Below are 20,581 nucleotides of genomic sequence, written 5' to 3'. Positions count from 1 at the left end.
TAAGAGTTTTTACCAAACTAGAGTTGTTCCCTGAGGATGTTACGTCCAGATTAACCGCCAGGTTATTTTCTTAATATATCGACAAAAGGTTTCGAATCTAAGAAATATATTGCCATTAAGAGAACAATGGTAGGTAATCCGTCTTTTAATACCCAAAGTTCTGAAACGAGTGAAGTTAGTAACGTTGCTACCTATCGATAGCATCGATTTTTTTCCTAATTATCGGGTGGCTCAGAACATCGTAATTTTCCATTTAATCCCTTTTTCAAATGTTCGACAGAAAAAGTAATGCTAGGAACACAATTGGAGCGAACGACGATGTTCGCCCTACGCGGCGACAAAATGAGCCGCGAAAATTCGTCGTATGGAACACAATACCGACGATATTATAAAACAGCTGATGAAGTTGTTTACTTTTTGCTCATTTGTTGACTACAATGAATTATACAAGAACACATAATTCTTTACGTTCTCTATTATAATTTCACTTATGTCCATCTTCTCTATTATAAATTCACTGATATCCATCTTCACTCAGGCGCAAGTACACAAATAAATAAACAAATTAATTATGTTTTTTTATACGAGTAACAGATAGTAGAGTGACCATAACAAATTTTAAAGTAAAAAGTAACTTTATTTACTAAAACACATAAAATTCGTACAAGTATGGCCACCTTGTACTGTTTTGTTCGCCGGTCGCCGGCGTATGAAATAGAAATAAAGCTAATTGAGTTCGCGGCGACCGACGAAATTTTCGCCGGTGCCGTGATTGTGTGCACTTCCATATACACATATGTGTTTTATTTTTGACGACGAACATACGCCGCGAAAATTGTGTTCCTAGCATAATGCAGCATATTTTTACACAATATTTATTTATAAAAAAAATATGAATGAAAATGTTAAAAAAAAACTTTATGCTTGCTAATGAATTATCATACTCCATACTTAATATATCAAACGGAAATTGTTGGACTAACAATAAAATTTTGACTTCTCAAAGAAACATTAAACGGCACCGGGACACCTCTAACAGAAGCTATATGCTAAATGATATTTTAAGACCTAACGATTATTTTAGCACATAACATTCTCCAAATCAGTTTTTGGTAGAATAAATTTAGGGCTGTTTGCCTTGGGCTTGGTTTGTGTGTATTTTTTCTGCGCAAGAAAATTTGGATATACCTAAAAAAAATTATTTAGTGCTAATCGTATATACCTAAACCATTTTTTTGTATAAAGCATGTCGATTAAGCGCAGTTACAATTTTTTAAACACAATTGATCGAAATCCGTTCTTAAAATTATTTAAAATCGTGTTTTTCTGATGGCAAATTTTTGAGTTGATAAACTTGTTGTTGCAAAATGGTAAGCCTGACCCTGTATTGTTGTTTTTATAAAAACAACGTTTTTATTAGTGGAGAACGATGATAATGTTTACCAGGGGTAAGGTAGGGAATACCTAGGTTTCAAAAAGAGCCACCAATCCTCATCAGTTCCCTTGTTTTTTGTCTGGGATATTCTCCCCAGAAGTTATATTAAAAATACCTTCTAAGACAAAAACATTTTTTTACCCAAGTGACGAGATCGTAAGCTCAATAGAAGAGGTACCAAGGAATTAAATAAAACTACAATTCTTTTGGAAAATCTTCTAAATCTTACAACGGCACTTATAAAAATTTACATCTGTATCCACTTGTTATACTTTCGTTCTACCTGAACGAAGTAGCATAACCATTGTAACACTCAGTCTACGCGGCGTTATGGTGGGGTTCCGCACTAGCTCAGGAGGGAGCGGTTATCCAGGTGGTTCTCAACCATGCCACAATCAACCCTAGGTAATGAACACTTAAAGAATTGAATCGAATAAACACAAACAAAAAAACTGAAAAAACAAACATACACAACATACACCAATGACATAGGAGCTTGATATTATTGCTCCCCCACTATGCCCATCCATTCTGGAGCCTTTAGTCCATATACACACAAAAAATTTAAAAGGGCCCCAAAAAGCCACACACACTCTTCTTCTTCTTCTTCTAAATCTTACAACGGCTCTTATAAACATTTACATCTTTATCCACTTGTTATACTTTCGTTCTACCTGAACGAGAGTTTTTACTAAACTAGAGTTGTTCCAAAATTAGGAGTAGAATGTAAAATGACAATTTTGACATAAACATTGAAATGTACATGGATAATAAAACTGACAGCACATATATAAAAATATTCCCTCTGGCAGAGCCCTAATTTAAAACATGTATATTCACGTGAGTGATTTTTTTCATGGTGGCGTTTTTTTCGCTCTTCCCGGCGTCTTTTAATTTCACTATCATGACGTTGTGATATTTCATGATTCTGCTTATTACCATAGTTATCTTACCTGCAATCTGGTCCGCCCTTCTTTAAATATTCCTCATTTCTTTTTCTATATACAAGAGGTTCATATCTATATTCTGCCCTTTTCTTACGTTTAATATCTCGTTGATTGTCCGCGTCTACCCATTGAGATTGTTTAAACATCTTAATCCGTTTTGTTCTTGATTTCGATGTAACCCTTTTCTTCCGTTTTTCTTTCTCATTTTGGTTCGAGGCCGAACTATTTAAAGATTTTGATTCACTGATGCTACTTTCAGAAGAAGAAATGTCCTTTTCAGTCATTCGCTTCTTAGTATTTTTGTTTGGGGCTTTTTTATTTTTACTTAATTTTTTTTTTGTTTTTTCCTTTTTATTCTTTTTGGTCATCTTCCGGCGTATGAAATAGAAATAAAGCTAATTGAGTTCGCGGCGACCGACGAAATTTTCGCCGGTGCCGTGATTGTGTGCACTTCCATATACACATATGTGTTTTATTTTTGACGACGAACATACGCCGCGAAAATTGTGTTCCTAGCATAATGCAGCATATTTTTAAACAATATTTATTTATAAAAAAAAAATATGAATGAAAATGTTAAAAAAAAAACTTTTTGCTTGCTAATGAATTATCATACTCCATACATAATATATCAAACGGAAATTGTTGGACTAACAATAAAATTTTGACTTCTCAAAGAAACATTAAACGGCACCGGGACACCTCTAACAGAAGCTATATGCTAAATGATATTTTAAGACCTAACGATTATTTTAGCACATAACATTCTCCAAATCAGTTTTTGGTAGAATAAATTTAGGGCTGTTTGCCTTGGGCTTGGTTTGTGTGTATTTTTTTCTGCGCAAGAAAATTTGGATATACCTAAAAAAAATTATTTAGTGCTAATCGTATATACCTAAACCATTTTTTTGTAAAAAGATATACAAACATACACAACATACACCAATGACATAGAAGCTTGATATTATTGCTCCCCCACTATGCCCATCCATTCTTGAGCCTTTAGTCCATATACACACAAAAAATTTAAAAGGGCCCCAAAAAGCCACACACACTCTTCTTCTTCTAAATCTTACAACGGCTCTTATAAACATTTACATCTTTATCCACTTGTTATACTTTCGTTCTACCTGAACGAAGTAGCATAACCATTGTAACACTCAGTCTACGCGGCGTTATGGTGGGGTTCCGCACTAGCTCAGGAGGGAGCGGTTATCCAGGTGGTTCTCAACCATGCCACAATCAACCCTAGGTAATGAACACTTAAAGAATTGAATCGAATAAACACAAACTTAAAACTGAAAAAAAACAAACATACACCAATGACACAGGAGCTTGATATTATTGCTCCCCCACTATGCCCACCCATTCTTGAGCCTTTAGTACATATACACACAAAAAATTTAAAAGGGCCCCAAAAAGCCACACACACTCTTCTTCTTCTTCTTCTTCTAAATCTTACAACGGCTCTTATCAACATTTACATCTTTATCCACTTGTTATACTTTCGTTCTACCTGAACGAAGTAGCATAACCATTGTAACACTCAGTCTACGCGGCGTTATGGTGGGGTTCCGCACTAGCTCAGGAGGGAGCGGTTATCCAGGTGGTTCTCAACCATGCCACAATCAACCCTAGGTAATGAACACTTAAAGAATTGAATCGAATAAACACAAACTTAAAACTGAAAAAAAAACAAACATACACAACATACACCAATGACACAGGAGCTTGATATTATTGCTCCCCCACTATGCCCACCCATCCTTGAGCCTTTAGTCCATATACACACAAAAAATTTAAAAGGGCCTCAAAAAGCCACACACAATCTTCTTCTTCTTCTAAATCTTACAACGGCTCTTATAAACATTTACATCTTTATCCACTTGTTATACTTTCGTTCTACCTGAACGAAGTAGCATAACCATTGTAACACTCAGTCTACGCGGCGTTATGGTGGGGTTCCGCACTAGCTCAGGAGGGAGCGGTTATCCAGGTGGTTCTCAACCATGCCACAATCAACCCTAGGTAATGAACACTTAAAGAATTGAATCGAATAAACACAAACAAAAAACTGAAAAAACAAACATACACGACATACACCAATGACACAGGAGCTTGATATTATTGCTCCCCCACAATGCCCACCCATCCTTGAGCCTTTAGTACATATACACACAAAAAATTTAAAAGGGCCCCAAAAAGCCACACACACTCTCTTACTTACAACGCCTCTCTCTCTCTCTCACAACAAAATTTAGCACAACATATTATTCTTGAAACTATTAGACATTAAATTTATTTATTTTAAACATCATTGTTCTCTTAAAACTAATTTTGACATGAACACATAAGAATAAAACTGGACTTTTAATACCGGAACGAAAAAATTTGTGAGTCAATACTCAGATTACCTTTTTTATTACACCGCTAGGAGCGCCAAATTTTGGTCAATAAAACTACTCTAAATTCTGCCTAAAGGAGCTCGCTTAGACGAAAGTTTTGGGCATTCTAAATTCTTGTTCCAAAAATATAGAAATGGTCTAGCTGTAAATTTTGAGAAAACCCTACACTCACTAAGGAAAAATTACCTGGGCATTAAATATCCTCACAATTATTTCTTAAGTACTATTTATCTAACTACAAACAATACATTTATCTTATATACTAAACTACACAATAACAAAAAAATATTTTTATATAGTTTTTTTCTTTCTTTTGGTTAAATGCCGATAATCATCAATCGACGAATTTCATATTTTTTTCTATTTTAATAGTTCATCTTCGACAAGGAACTTAATATGACTCTTTTAGCGGGATTTGGTTTTCATTCTTTTCTCCTGAAGAGAAAATCTCAAGCCCCGGCCGAAGGCCGTCTTTTTACAAAAATATGACTCTTTTAGCGGGATTTGGTTTTCATTCTTTTCTCCAGAGGAGAAAATTTCAAGCCCCGGCCGAAGGCCTTCTTTTTTCAAAAAGTGTCAAATTTAGAAAACTTTGGTTCGCGTTAGCCGGTGTGGGACATACCCAGAGGAGAAAATCTCAAGCCCAGGCCAAAGGCCGGCTATTTTCAAAAAGTGCCGAATTTAGAAAACTTTTGTTCGCGTTAGCCGGTGTAGGACATACCCATAGGAGAAAATCTCAAGCCCCGGCCGAAGGCCGACGACTGCTACGCGACATAAACCATTTTTTTTTATTGAAAACATCATTTTAATGAACTGGTTAGAATCGGGTTATGCGGATGGAAAGACCCACATCTTTGGACCCGGAAACGGTATTAGCACAAATTGTAGCATTTTGGAAAGGTAAGAGTGTCAGCTATAATTTGGAAACAATTTTGTTGACCCCCATAATGGGCCCTTTTTTTGACTTTTTGGGGGTTTCATAAAAAATCCGGGTCCAAAAAATCGATATTTTGACTATAACTTCCGAACCATGGCAAATTCATGTGACCACTTCTTGGATAGGTATTTCCATAATCTTTCAATCGATACCTATATCGTCTATATCGGGTAAGTGGATCCGGGTCCATGCGGGGTCTTGATCCCGGACTTTCGGGTCAAAAATCTGCGGTTCTGGGTCCGTCCCCCAAGAAAAAAATAGTTTCCCGGGATTAGGGTAAAAATACCTATCTCTGGAAAAAAAAATTCGAAAAATCGAAGAGTTTTTACTAAACTAGAGTTGTTCCAAAATTAGGAGTAGAATGTAAAATGACAATTTTGACATAAACATTGAAATGTACATGGATAATAAAACTGACAGCACATATATAAAAAATATTCCCTCTGGCAGAGCCCTAATTTAAAACGTGTATATTCGCGTGAGTGATTTTTTTCATGGTGGCGTTTTTTTCGCTCTTCCCGGCGTCTTTTAATTTCACTATCATGACGTTGTGATATTTCATGATTCTGCTTATTACCATAGTTATCTTACCTGCAATCTGGTCCGCCCTTCTTTAAATATTCCTCATTTCTTTTTCTATCTACAAGAGGTTCATATCTATATTCTGCCCTTTTCTTACGTTTAATATCTCGTTGATTGTCCGCGTCTACCCATTGAGATAGTTTAAACATCTTAATCCGTTTTGTTCTTGATTTCGATGTAACCCTTTTCTTGCTTTTTACAATTCCGAAGATAAACTATCTTATTTTTGCCTTTATGTTTTTTCTCATTTTCTGAATCACTTGAAGAATCGTCGTCGGATGGTGCAGACAATTCCGATGATAAAGAACTTGATGATGAGGACGAGGGTGCAGATTTCGGAGCAATCTTTAGGGGTTGACACAATTCATTAGTTATTCTGCCCAAACCAATGGATGTGAAAAAGTTAATGGAGAAGCGTATATTTTTGGGATTATCTTTGGGGAATAGTCCCGCCAAAGTTCCAGCTAAAACTTCAGTCTTAAGTGTTTTATTAAAGTGATCCCGACCCATGTACTCGACCAATTTTTGAAAGAAAATTTTTATAAAAATACAACGTGATGTTATTGCGTCATCTTCAGTTAGCTTTATGCAGTCTAAAACATCCCAACTAATTGCATCGGTAAACAACAAATGAGCAAAGAATTTGATTATATTCCGAAAACGATTTGTATCTAAACAATGCGTAGTCTGACAGATATCCTTGAAGATTTCTTTGAATGGTTCTATATAAGACTTGTTAATTTTACAAAATCGGTGGGCTAAAAGGCCATAGAACTTCTCATAGGTTCTTTGTTCAGCGCAGCAATCTAACAATATTTGGCAAAACTCATTTTCTTGACAAGTTTCCAATTGCATTTTCATTAATTATTTTCTGGGCACATCCCTCATAATCGAAACTGGAATTTAAGATAAGATATATTGTTCTTCTTAACGCAATCAGATTTGGTTTCGTTTCATCAATAATGTCACCACTCGTGTATTTATCATTAACCTCATTTTTGCCCTTATCACAGTCAGATAATGCAGTTTCGGAATTACTACCCGAACCGAAGGAGCCATCCGAATCTGAAGCATGGCTACCCAAAATATTCTTACTAAGTGCTTTATATTTCTCTTCATTGGTCTCGTACTGATCGTCGAATTTAAATTCGTCTAAAAATTAATAAATTTAATGACAAAAAAAATAATTTATTAATTTCTATTAACTTACTCAATATATCTTTCGGGTATGTGACATCTTCCCACAATAGCAAATGAGTGAATTGAGCATATTCTTCTACCAATTCTAAGGACTCAATAATTGATTGATGGTCCTTAAAGCCATCTCTGCGTACTTGAAATAAAACTTCAATCATATATTGTACAAGTTGGATAAAAACTTGCCTTGATGCAAGATATTTTTAAGCAATTCAAAAATGCCTCCAACCCTATCCGATGATACCTCTGTCAATTTCATACCACATTCCTTAAGAAACGTTATGGCCACTTCAACATTATCATCAGTCGGCGATTCAATTAAGAGTGTTAGAATTTCTAGGGCCAAAATTTCATGGGCCACCATTTGATTAACCAAGTGGGCAATAAAATGTGAAGAAGACAAACAAACGGTCTTATCGTTACACCCAAATGCTCGTTTGAACTGTATGACCAAACGTTTCAATAGCAATTCCCCAATATTGGGAAATTTTGAATTAATAATGGCCACCATGGCGGCATAAACATGGGTAAATGTTGGGGATGCAGCTTGAGCTTGTATTATGGAATGGCAAAACAGGCCTCTAACACGTACTATATTTTCCTTAGCAATTTTCGGGTGATAACTGCAACACAATCCACATTGACTTTATTGATGTAACCATGTATGTATTTCTCAAGAGCTTCTCGAGCTATATTTGGTATGCAGCCGATGATTTGTCCGTAATTTCTGCCTGTATCATACGCAATTTTTCGGGTGGTAAACAAACACCGCCTGTACGTGATGTTAGTATATCTAGACTTTTCCTTTGACGTTCTGTTATCTTGGCCTCAATTCTGCTACAGTACCATTATCGTTCCTCTTTCCTTTTTATATCTTATTGTTTTTGAAGAATTCATCTTCATCTCTTCTTTTGATTGGCTCAGATCGGCGTAACGCTATCCTTTCATAATCTGACTACATCGAACGACGTCGTTCATGTCGTCTTTCTTGTGAACGAATTCGTCGTGGAGATCTTGATGGAAGCTTCTTTTCCGGCCTTCAAAATCGACTGTGAGATCTAGTAGGGCTTCTGCTAGATCCTATTCTTCGTCTTAGTCGATTGTCCTTGTCCCTGGAGACAGATCTTTTGGTCGTAGAAGAATCTCGGCCGTGTCCAAAGGAAGTTCTTCGATTTCTTAATACACTTTTTTTATATCTTGATAGACTTTTTTCTACTGAATGAGTTCGGCTAATGTGTCCAGAATAACTTAAACGTGTGTTTCCAGAACGGCTTCTATAGGCGGATAGTTGTTTTTCTTTGGAGAGAGCTCGCACAAAAGATTTTTTTTTAGTATTCTCTGTATTTTTACATTCTTCTGTCTTTGTCATTAGTTCTACTGGGTGTTCATTTGAATCCGTTGTGTAATTATGGTTAGTATTTATGCTATCTTCCTTGGGAAGCATTTCATTCGATCCATCCTCTCTAGGAAATCTTTCAACTAATTTTTCTTCTGCTTCCTTGCATATAGTATATGATAGATCACGTACTACTTCCAATACGACTTCCCTTTGCCCTGATAGAACTTTTGATTTGTTATTTTTGAAATATGTTTTGGAAGACACCTCTCCATCACTTGATCCACTTGTGGACCCCGACATGTAATCAGAAGAACTAGGTTTATTTTTCGGTTTTCGAGATTCGGCGTCGGTGGCGTTCATTTCATTTTAATGAACTGGGAAGAATCGGGTTATGCGGATGGAAAGACCCCCATCTCTGGACCCGGAAACGGTATTAGTACAAATTGTAACATTTTGGAAAGGTAAGAGTGTCAGCTATAATTTGGAAACAATTTTGTTGACCCCCATAACGGGCCCTTTTTTTGACTTTTTGGGGGTTTCATAAAAAATCCGGGTCCAAAAAATCGATATTTTGACTATAACTTCCGAACCATGACAAATTCATGTGACCACTTGTTGCATAGGTATTTCCATAATCTTTCAATCGATTCCCATATTGTCTATATCGGGTAAGTGGATCCGGGTCCATGCGGGGTCTTGATCTCGGGTCAAAAATCTGCGGTCCTGGGTCCGTCCCCCAAGAAAAAAATAGTTTCCCTGGATTAGGGTAAAAATACCTATCTCTGGAAAAAAATTCGAAAAAATCGAAGAGTTTTTACTAAACTAGAGTTGTTCCAAAATTAGGAGTAGTATGTAAAATGACAATTTTGACATAAACATTGAAATGTACATGGATAATAAAGCTGACAGCACATATATAAAAAATATTCCCTCTGGCAGAGCCCTAATTTAGAACGTGTATATTCACGTGAGTGATTTTTTTCATGGTGGCGTTTTTTTCGCTCTTCCCGGCGTCTTTTAATTTCACTATCATGACGTTGTGATATTTCATGATTCTGCTTATTACCATATTTATCTTTCCTGCAATCTGGTCCGCCCTTCTTTAAATATTCATTTCTTTTTCTATCTACAAGAGGTTCATATCCATATTCTGCCCTTTTCTTACGTTTAATATCTCGTTGACTGTCCGCGTCTACCCATTGAGATTGTTTAACCATCTTAATCCGTTTTGTTCTTGACTTCGATGTAACCCTTTTCTTCCGTTTTTCATTCTCATTTTGGTTCGAGGCCGAACTATTTAAAGATTTTGATTCACTGATTCTACTTTCAGAAGAAGAAATGTCCTTTTCAGTCATTCGCTTCTTAGTATTTTTGTTTGGGGCTTTTTTATTTTTACTTAATTTTTTTTTGTTTTTTCCCTTTTATTCGAAGGATTTTTCTTTTTGGTCATCTTCTTATTTTTGCCTTTATGTTTTTCCTTACTTTCTGAATCATTTGAAGATTCCGACGACGAAAAAGACGATGGTGCAAACAATTCCGAAGATAAACTATCTGAAGATATTGATTCGTTGCTGCTACTTTCGCTTTTCAAAAAATTATCTTTTGAAGAAGAGTTGTCTTTGTCAGTCCTTCGCTTCATAGTTTTATTCTTAGCGGTTATTTTATTTTTACCTACAAATTTTTTAGTTTTTTCCTTTTTTTCGAAGAATTTTTCTTCTTGGTCATTTTCTTATTTTTGCCTTTATGTTTTTTCTTATTTTCTGAATCACTTGAAGAATCGTCGTCGGATGGTGCAGAAAATTCCGATGATAAAGAACTTGATGATGAGGACGAGGGTGCAGATTTCGGAGCAATCTTTAGGAGTTGACACAATTCATTAGTTATTCCGCCCAAACCAATGGATGTGAAAAAGTTAATGGAGAAGCGTATATTTCGGGGATTATCTTTGGGGAATAGTCCAGCCAAAGTTCCAGCTAAAACTTCAGTCTTAAGTTTTTTATTAAAGTGATCCAGACCCATGTATTCGACCAATTCTTGAAAGAAAATTTTTATAAAAATACAACGTGATGTTATTGCGTCACCTTCAGTTAGCTTTATGCAGTCTAAAACATCCCAACTAATTGCATCGGTAAACAACAAATGAGCAAAGAATTTGCTTATATTCCGCAAACGATTTGTATCTAAACAATGCGTAGTCTGACAGATATCCTTGAAGATTTCTTTGAAATGATTTTCTTTCTTTCTTGTTAATTTTACAAAATCGGTGGGCTAAAAGGCCATAGAACTTCGCATAGGTTCTTTGTTCAGCGCAGCAATCTAACAATATTTGGCAAAACTCATTTTCTTGACAAGTTTCCAATTGCATTTTCATTAATTTTTGGGCACATTCCTCATAATCGAAACTGGAATTTAAGGTAAGATATATTGTTCTTCTTAACGCAATCAGATTCGGTTTCGTTTCATCAATAATGCCACCACTCGTGTATTTATCATTAACCTCATTTTTGCCCTTATCACAGTCAGATAATGCAGTTTCGGAATTACTACCCGAACCGAAGGAGCCATCCGAATCTGAAGCATGGCTACCCAAAATATTCTTACTAAGTGCTTTATATTTCTCTTCATTGGTCTCGTACTGATCGTCGAATTTAAATTCGTCTAAAAATTAATAAATTTAATGACAAAAAAATAATTTATTAATTTCTATTAACTTACTCAATATATCTTTCGGGTATGTGACATCTTCCAACAATAGCAAATGAGTGAATTGAGCATATTCTACTACCAATTCTAAGGACTCAATAATCGATTGATGGTCTTTAAAGCCATCTCTGCGTACTTGAAATAAAACTTCAATCATATATTGTACACGTTTATCCAACTTGCCTTGATGCAAGATATTTTTAAGCAATTCAAAAATGCCTCCAACCCTATCCGATGATACTCTGTCAATTTCATACCACATTCCTTAAGAAATGTTATGGCCACTTCAACATTATCATCAGTCGGCGATTCAATTAAGAGTGTTAGAATTTCTAGGGCCAAAATTTCATGGGCCACCCTTTGATTAACCAAGTGGGCAATAAAATGTGAAGAAGACAAACAAATGGTCTTATCGTTACACCCAAATGCTCGTTTGAACTGTATGACCAAACGTTTCAACAGCAATTCCCCAATATTGGGAAATTTTGAATTAATAATGGCCACCGTGGCGACATAAACATGGGTAAATGTTGGCGATGCAGCCTGAGCTTGTATTATGGAATGGCAAAGCACGTCTCTACCACGTACTATATTTTCCTTAAGCAATTTTCGGGCGATAACTGCAACACAATCCACATTGACTTTATTGATGTAACCATGTATGTATTTCTCAAGAGCTTCCCGAGCTATACTTTGATATGCAGCCGATGATTTGTCCGCAATTTCTGCCTGTATCATACGCAATTTTTCGGGTGGTAAATTCAATTCATCTCTTCTTTCATCTTCATCTCTTCTTTTGATTGGCTCAGATCGGCGTAACGGTAGCCTTTCATAATATGACGACATCGAACGATGTCCTTCATGTCGTCTATCTTGTGAACGAATTCGTCGTGGATATCTTGATGGAAGCTTCTTTTCCGGCCTTCGAAATCGACTGTGAGATCTAGTACGGCTTCTGCTAGATCCCATTCTTCGTCTTAGTCGATTGTCCTTGTCCCTGGAGACAGACCTTTTGGTCGTAGAAGAATCTCGGCCGTGTCCAAAGGAAGTTCTTCGATATCTTAATACACTTTTTGGAGAGAGCTCGCACAAAAAAATTTTTTTTAGTCTTCTCTGTATTTTTACATTCTTCTGTCTTTGTCATTAGTTCTACTGGGTGTTCATTCGAATCCGTTGTGTAATTATGGTTAGTATTTATGCTATCTTCCTTGGGAAGCATTTCATTCGATCCATCCTCTCTAGGAAATCTTTCAACTAATTTTTCTTCTGCTTCCTTGCATATAGTATATGATAGATCACGTACTACTTCCAATACGACTTCCCTTCGCTCTGATAGAACTTTTGATTTGTTATTTTTGAAATATGTTTTGGAAGACACTTCTCCATCACTTGATCCACTTGTGGACCCCGACATGTAATCAGAAGACGACGAAGACTCAGAACTAGGTTTATTTTTCGGTTTTCGAGATTCGGCGTCGGTGGCGTTCATATTTTTGTTGTTGTCAGGCTCTGTTTATTGTTTATTCGAGAGTCGTTATTGAAATCCTATGAGATTTATATTTATCTTATGATAAACTGAGGGTGTTACGTCCAGATTAACCGCCAGGTTATTTTCTTAATATATCGACAAAAGGTTTCGATTCTAAGAAATATATTGCCATTAAGAGAACAAGGGTAGGTAATCCGTCTTTTAATACCCAAAGTTCTGAAACGAGGGAAGTTAGAAACGTTGCTACCTATCGATAGCATCGATTTTCCCTAATTATAGGGTGGCTCAGAACATCGTAATTTTCCATTTAATCTCTTTTTCAAACGTTCGACAGAAACAGTAATGCAACATACTTTTAAACAATATTTATTTATAAAAAAAAATATGAATGAAAATGTTCAAAAAAAAAAAATTTTTTGCTTGCTAATGAATTGTCATACTTCATACATAATATAGCAAACGGAAATTGTTGGACTAACAATAAAATTTTGACTTCTCAAAGAAACATTAAACGGCACCGGGACACCTCTAACAGAAGCTATATGCTAAATGATATTTTAAGACCTAACGATTATTTTAGCACATAACATTCTCCAAATCAGTTTTTGGTAGAATAAATTTAGGGCTGTTTGCCTTGGGCTTGGTTTGTGTGTATTTTTTCTGCGCAAGAAAATTTGGATATACCTAAAAAAATTATTTAAAGCTAATCGTATATACCTAAAACATGTTTTTGTATAAAACATGTCGATTAAGAGCAGTTACAATTTTTTAAACACAATTGATCGAAATCCGTTCTTAAAATTATTAAAAATCGTGTTTTTCTGAGGGCAAATTTTTGAGTTGATAAACTTGTTGTTGCAAAATGGTAAGCCTGACCCTGTATTGTTGTTTTTATAAAAACAACGTTTTTTTATTAGTGGAGAACGATGATAATATTTACCAGGGGTAAGGTAGGGAATACCTAGGTTTCGAAAAGAGCCACCAATCCTCATCAGTTCTCTTGTTTTTTGTCTGGGATATTCTCCCCAGAAGTTATATTAAAAATAACTTCTAAGACAAAAAACATTTTTTTACCCAAGTGACGAGATCGTATGCTCAATAGAAGAGGAACCAAGGAATTAAATGAAACTAAAATTCTTTTGGAAAATCTTCTAAATCTAACAACGGCACTTATAAACATTTACATCTTTATCCACTTGTTATACTTTTGTTCTACCTGAACGAAGTAGCATAACCATTGTAACACTCAGTCTACGCGGCGTTATGGTGGGGTTCCGCACTAGCTCAGGAGGGAGCGGTTATCCAGGTGGTTCTCAACCATGCCACAATCAACCCTAGGTAATGAACACTTAAAGAATTGAATCGAATAAACTCAAACTTAAAACTGAAAAACAAACATGCACAACATACACCAATGACACAGGAGCTTGATATTATTGCTCCCCCACTTTGTCCACCCATCCTTGAGCCTTTAGTCCATAAACACACAAAATTTAAAAGGGCCCCAAAAAGCCACACACACTCTTCTTCTTCTTCTTCTAAATCTTACAACGGCACTTATAAACATTTACATCTTTATCCACTTGTTATACTTTCGTTCTACCTGAACGAAGTAGCATAACCATTGTAACACTCAGTCTACGCGGCGTTATGGTGGGGTTCCGCACTAGCTCAGGAGGGAGCGGTTATCCAGGTGGTTCTCAACCATGCCACAATCAACCCTAGGTAATGAACACTTAAAGAATTGAATCGAATAAACACAAACAAAAAACTGAAAAAACAAACATACACAACATACACCAATGACATAGGAGCTTGATATTATTGCTCCCCCACTATGCCCATCCATTCTTGAGCCTTTAGTCCATATACACACAAAAAATTTAAAAGGGCCCCAAAAAGCCACACACACTCTTCTTCTTCTAAATCTTACAACGGCACTTATAAACATTTACATCTTTATCCACTTGTTATACTTTCGTTCTACCTGAACGAAGTAGCATTACCATTGTAACACTCAGTCTACGCGGCGTTATGGTGGGGTTCCGCACTAGCTCAGGAGGGAGCGGTTATCCAGGTGGTTCTCAACCATGCCACAATCAACCCTAGGTAATGAACACTTAAAGAATTGAATCGAATAAACACAAACTTAAAACTGAAAAAACAAACATACACAACATACAACAATGACACAGGAGCTTGATATTATTGCTCCCCCACTATGCCCACCCATCCTTGAGCCTTTAGTCCATATACACACAAAAAAATTAAAAGGGCCCCAAAAAGCCACACACACTCTCTTACTTACAACGCCTCTCTCTCTCTCACACACACAACAAAATTTAGCACAACATATTATTCTTGAAACAATTAGACATTAAACTTATTTATTTTAAACATCATTGTTTTCTTAAAACTAATTTCGACATGAACACATAAGAATAAAACTGGACTTTTATACCGGAACGAAAAAATTGTGAGTCAATACTCAGATTACTTTTTTTATTACACCGCTAGGAGCGCCAAATTTTGGTCAAAAAAACTACTCTAAATTCTGCCTAAAGGAGCTCGCTTATACGAAAGTTTTGGGCATTCTAAATTCTTGTTCCAAAAAATATAGAAATGGTCTAGCTGTAAATTTTGAAAAAACCCTACACTCACTAAGGAAAAATTACCTGGGCATTAAATATCCTCACAATTATTTCTTAAGTACTATTTATCTAACTACAAACAATACATTTATCTTATATACTAAACTATACAATAACAAAAAATATTTTATATAGTTTTTTTTTTTTCTTTCTTTTGGTTAAATGCCGATAATCATTAATCGACGAATTTCATATTTTCTATTTTAATAGTTCATCTTTGACAAGGAAAAGGAACTTAATATGACTCTTTCAGCGGGATTTGGATTTCATTCTTTTCTCCAGAGGAGAAAATCTCAAGCCCCGGCCGAAGGCCGGCTACTTACAAAAGGTATCCAATTTAGAAAACTTTGGTTCGCGTTAGCCGGTGTGGGACATACCCAGAGGAGAAAATCTCAAGCCCCGGTCAAAGGCCGGCTACTTAAAAAAGGTATCCAATTTAGAAAACTTTGGTTCGCGTTAGCCGGTGTGGGACATACCCAGAGGAGAAAATCTCAAGCCCCGGCCGAAGGCTGACGACTGCTACGCGACATAAACCATTTTTTTTTATTGAAAACATCATTTTAATGAACTGGTTAGAATCGGGTTATGCGGATGGAAAGACCCCCATCTCTGGACCCGGAAACGGTATTAGTACAAATTGTAACATTTTGGAAAGGTAAGAGTGTCAGCTATAATTTGGAAACAATTTTGTTGACCCCCATAACGGGCCCTTTTTTTGACTTTTTGGGGGTTTCATAAAAAATCCGGGTCCAAAAAATCGATATTTTGACTATAACTTCCGAACCATGACAAATTCATGTGACCACTTGTTGGATAGGTATTTCCATAATCTTTCAATCGATACCCATATTGTCTATATCGGGTAAGTGGATCCGGGTCCATGCGGGGGTCTTGATCTCGGGTCAAAAATCTGCGGTCCTCCGTCCCCCAAGAAAAAAATAGTTTCCCGGGATTAGGGTAAAAATACCTATCTCTGGAAAAAAATTCGAAAAAATCGAAGAGTTTTTACTAAACTAGAGTTGTTCCAAAATTAAGAGTAGTATGTAAAATGACAATTTTGACATAAACATTGAAATGTACATGGATAATAAAACTGACAGCACATATATAAAAAATATTCCCTCTGGCAGAGCCCTAATTTAGAACGTGTATATTCACGTGAGTGATTTTTTTCATGGTGTCGTTTTTTTTCGCTCTTCCCGGCGTCTTTTAATTTCACTATCATGACGTTGTGATATTTCATGATTCTGCTTATTACCATATTTATCATTCCTGCAATCTGGTCCGCCCTTCTTTAAATATTCCTCATTTCTTTTCTATCTACAAGAGGTTCATATCCATATTCTGCCCTTTTCTTACGTTTAATATCTCGTTGATTGTCCGCGTCTACCCATTGAGATTGTTTAACCATCTTAATCCGTTTTGTTCTTGACTTCGATGTAACCCTTTTCTTCCGTTTTTCATTCTCATTTTGGTTCGAGGCCGAACTATTTAAAGATTTTGATTCACTGATTCTACTTTCAGAAGAAGAAATGTCCTTTTCTGTCATTCGCTTCTTAGTATTTTTGTTTGGGGCTTTTTTATTTTTACTTAATTTTTTTTTTGTTTTTTCCCTTTTATTCGAAGGATTTTTCTTTTTGGTCATCTTCTTATTTTTGCCTTTATGTTTTTCCTTACTTTCTGAATCATTTGAAGATTCCGACGACGAAAAAGACGATGGTGCAAACAATTCCGAAGATAAACTATCTGAAGATATTGATTCGTTGCTGCTACTTTCGCTTTTCAAAAATTATCTTTTGAAGAAGAGTTGTCTTTGTCAGTCCTTTGCTTCATAGTTTTATTCTTAGCGGTTATTTTATTTTTACCTACAAATTTTTTAGTTTTTTCCTTTTTTTTCGAAGAATTTTTCTTCTTGGTCATTTTCTTATTTTTGCCTTCATGTTTTTTCTTATTTTCTGAATCACTTGAAGAATCGTCGTCGGATGGCGCAGACAATTCCGATGATAAAGAACTTTATGATGAGGACGAGGGTGCAGATTTCGGAGCAATCTTTAGGAGTTGACACAATTCATTAGTTATTCCGCCCAAACCAATGGATGTGAAAAAGTTAATGGAGAAGCGTATATTTCGGGGATTATCTTTGGGGAATAGTCCAGCCAAAGTTCCAGCTAAAACTTCAGTCTTAAGTTTTTTATTAAAGTGATCCAGACCCATGTATTCGACCAATTCTTGAAAGAAAATTTTTATAAAAATATAACGTGATGTTATTGCGTCACCTTCAGTTAGCTTTATGCAGTCTAAAACATCCCAACTAATTGCATCGGTAAACAACAAATGAGCAAAGAATTTGCTTATATTCCGCAAACGATTTGTATCTAAACAATGCGTAGTCTGACAGATATCCTTGAAGATTTCTTTGAAATGATTTTCTTTCTTTCTTGTTAATTTTACAAAATCGGTGGGCTAAAAGGCCATAGAACTTCGCATAGGTTCTTTGTTCAGCGCAGCAATCTAACAATATTTGGCAAAACTCATTTTCTTGACAAGTTTCCAATTGCATTTTCATTAATTTTTGGGCACATTCCTCATAATCGAAACTGGAATTTAAGGTAAGATATATTGTTCTTCTTAACGCAATCAGATTCGGTTTCGTTTCATCAATAATGCCACCACTCGTGTATTTATCATTAACCTCATTTTTGCCCTTATCACAGTCAGATAATGCAGTTTCGGAATTACTACCCGAACCGAAGGAGCCATCCGAATCTGAAGCATGGCTACCCAAAATATTCTTACTAAGTGCTTTATATTTCTCTTCATTGGTCTCGTACTGATCGTCGAATTTAAATTCGTCTAAAAATTAATAAATTTAATGACAAAAAATAATTTATTAATTTCTATTAACTTACTCAATATATCTTTCGGGTATGTGACATCTTCCAACAATAGCAAATGAGTGAATTGAGCATATTCTACTACCAATTCTAAGGACTCAATAATCGATTGATGGTCTTTAAAGCCATCTCTGCGTACTTGAAATAAAACTTCAATCATATATTGTACACGTTTATCCAACTTGCCTTGATGCAAGATATTTTTAAGCAATTCAAAAATGCCTCCAACCCTATCCGATGATACTCTGTCAATTTCATACCACATTCCTTAAGAAATGTTATGGCCACTTCAACATTATCATCAGTCGGCGATTCAATTAAGAGTGTTAGAATTTCTAGGGCCAATATTTCATGGGCCACCCTTTGATTAACCAAGTGGGCAATAAAATGTGAAGAAGACAAACAAATGGTCTTATCGTTACACCCAAATGCTCGTTTGAACTGTATGACCAAACGTTTCAACAGCAATTCCCCAATATTGGGAAATTTTGAATTAATAATGGCCACCGTGGCGACATAAACATGGGTAAATGTTGGCGATGCAGCCTGAGCTTGTATTATGGAATGGCAAAGCACGTCTCTACCACGTACTATATTTTCCTTAAGCAATTTTAGGGCGATAACTGCAACACAATCCACATTGACTTTATTGATGTAACCATGTATGTATTTCTCAAGAGCTTCCCGAGCTATACTTTGATATGCAGCCGATGATTTGTCCGCAATTTCTGCCTGTATCATACGCAATTTTTCGGGTGGTAAATTCAATTCATCTCTTCTTTCATCTTCATCTCTTCTTTTGATTGGCTCAGATCGGCGTAACGGTAGCCTTTCATAATATGACGACATCGAACGATGTCCTTCATGTCGTCTATCTTGTGAACGAATTCGTCGTGGATATCTTGATGGAAGCTTCTTTTCCGGCCTTCGAAATCGACTGTGAGATCTAGTACGGCTTCTGCTAGATCCCATTCTTCGTCTTAGTCGATTGTCCTTGTCCCTGGAGACAGACCTTTTGGTCGTAGAAGAATCTCGGCCGTGTCCAAAGGAAGTTCTTCGATATCTTAATACACTTTTTTTATATCTTGATAGACTTTTTTCTACCGAATGAGTTCGGCTAATGTGTCCAGAATAACTTAAACGTGTGTTTCCAGAACGGCTTCTATAGGCGGATAGTTGTTTTTCTTTGGAGAGAGCTCACACAAAAGATTTTTTTTTAGTCTTCTCTGTATTTTTACATTCTTCTGTCTTTGTCATTAGTTCTACTGGGTGTTCATTCGAATCCGTTGTGTAATTATGGTTAGTATTTATGCTATCTTCCTTGGGAAGCATTTCATTCGATCCATCCTCTCTAGGAAATCTTTCAACTAATTTTTCTTCTGCTTCCTTGAATATAGTATATGATAGATCACGTACTACTTCCAATACGACTTCCCTTCGCTCTGATAGAACTTTTGATTTGTTATTTTTGAAATATGTTTTGGAAGACACTTCTCCATCACTTGATCCACTTGTGGACCCCGACATGTAATCAGAAGACGACGAAGACTCAGAACTAGGTTTATTTTTCGGTTTTCGAGATTCGGCGTCGGTGGCGTTCATAGTTTTGTTGTTGTCAGGCTCTGTTTATTGTTTATTCGAGAGTCGTTATTGAAATCCTATGAGATTTATATTTATCTTATGATAAACTGAGGGTGTTACGTCCAGATTAACCGCTAAGAAATATATTGCCATTAAGAGAACAAGGGTAGGTAACCCGTCTTTTAATACCCAAAGTTCTGAAACGAGGGAAGTTAGTAACGTTGCTACCTATCGATAGCATCGATTTTCCCTAATTATAGGGTGGCTCAGAACATCGTAATTTTCCATTTAATCTCTTTTTCAAATGTTCGACAGAAACAGTAATGCAACATACTTTTAAACAATATTTATTTATAAAAAAAAATTATGAATGAAAATGTTCAAAAAAAAAAAAAAAAAATTTTTGCTTGCTAATGAATTG

General features: G+C 35.9%; 3 pseudogenes; all 3 read right to left on the bottom strand.

Annotated features, from left to right (window-relative positions):
* Positions 1-4,715: 4,715 nt before the first annotated feature.
* LOC131802515 (male determiner protein Mdmd(V)-like) lies at positions 4,716-10,481 on the bottom strand (annotated as a pseudogene).
* LOC131802549 (male determiner protein Mdmd(V)-like) lies at positions 8,326-13,366 on the bottom strand (annotated as a pseudogene).
* A 3,209-nt stretch (positions 13,367-16,575) lies between these two features.
* Positions 16,576-20,462, bottom strand: LOC131802556 (male determiner protein Mdmd(V)-like; annotated as a pseudogene).
* Between the last annotated feature and the right edge of the window lie 119 nt (positions 20,463-20,581).

Source organism: Musca domestica, unplaced genomic scaffold (genome assembly GCF_030504385.1).
Source record: "Musca domestica strain aabys unplaced genomic scaffold, Musca_domestica.polishedcontigs.V.1.1 210, whole genome shotgun sequence".
NCBI lineage: Eukaryota > Metazoa > Arthropoda > Insecta > Diptera > Muscidae > Musca > Musca domestica.
The sequence above is the reverse complement of the archived record's forward strand: the minus strand, read 5'-3'. Positions and strand labels throughout refer to the sequence as shown.